Source organism: Argentina anserina, unplaced genomic scaffold (genome assembly GCF_933775445.1).
Source record: "Argentina anserina unplaced genomic scaffold, drPotAnse1.1, whole genome shotgun sequence".
Lineage (NCBI taxonomy): Eukaryota > Viridiplantae > Streptophyta > Magnoliopsida > Rosales > Rosaceae > Argentina > Argentina anserina.
In genome coordinates this window covers 302149-303529 of record NW_026089420.1, presented here as the reverse complement: position 1 = coordinate 303529, position 1381 = coordinate 302149, and positions in this window count along the sequence as shown.

Below are 1381 nucleotides of genomic sequence, written 5' to 3'. Positions count from 1 at the left end.
TCTTTCAAACTGAGTATCTTTACATCGTTTGCGTATCTTTACTATTCCAATTGTGTATCTTTACATCGTTTGCGTATCTTTACTATTCCAATTGTGTATCTTTACATCGTTTGCGTATCTGTACTATTCCAATTGAGTATCTTTTCATTTCTCGTTTGAGTATCTTTCTGTAAGGCTTTCTGATGCGAGTTTCTATTGAATTTGAGAGTTTTGCAAGTGTGGGAGTGTGTTTCTTTCAAACTGAGTATCTTTACATCGTTTGCGTATCTTTACTATTCCAATTGTGTATCTTTACATCGTTTGCGTATCTTTACTATTCCAATTGTGTATCTTTTGATTTCTCGTTTGAGTATCTTTATGTAAGGCTTCTGATGCGAGTTTCTATTGTATTTGAGAGTTTTGCAAGTGTGGGAGTGTGTTTCTTTCAAACTGAGTATCTTTACATCGTTTGCGTATCTTTACTATTCCAATTGTGTATCTTTACATCATTTGCGTATCTTTACAATTTCAATTGAGTATCTTTTCATTTCTCGTTTGAGTATCTTTCTGTAAGGCTTTCTGATGCGAGTTTCTATTGAATTTGAGAGTTTTGCAAGTGTGGGAGTGTGTTTCTTTCAAACTGAGTATCTTTACATCGTTTGCGTATGTTTACTATTCCAATTTTGTATCTTTACATCGTTTGCGTATCTTTACTATTCCAATTGTGTATCTTTTCATTTCTTGTTTGAGTATCTTTCTGTAAGGCTTTCTGATGCGAGTTTCTATTGAATTTGAGAGTTTTGCAAGTGTGGGAGTGTGTTTCTTTCAAACTGAGTATCTTTACATCGTTTGCGTATCTTTACTATTCCAATTGTGTATCTTTTCATTTCTCGTTTAAGTATCTTTCTGTAAGGCTTCTGATGCGAGTTTCTATTGAATTTGAGAGTTTTGCAAGTGTGGGAGTGTGTTTCTTTCAAACTGAGTATCTTTACATCGTTTGCGTATGTTTACTATTCCAATTGTGTATCTTTACATCGTTTGCGTATCTTTACTATTCCAATTGTGTATCTTTTCATTTCTCGTTTGAGTATCTTTCTGTAAGGCTTCTGATGCGAGTTTCTATTGTATTTAAGAGTGTTGCAAGTGTGGGAGTGTGTTTCTTTCAAACTGAGTATCTTTACATCGTTTGCGTATCTTTACTATTCCAATTGTGTATCTTTACATCGTTTGCGTATCTTTACTATTCCAATTGTGTATCTTTACATCGTTTGCGTATCTTTACTATTCCAATTGAGTATCTTTTCATTTCTCGTTTGAGTATCTTTCTGTAAGGCTTTCTGATGCGAGTTTCTATTGAATTTGAGAGTTTTGCAAGTGTGGGAGTGTGTTTCTTTCAAACTGA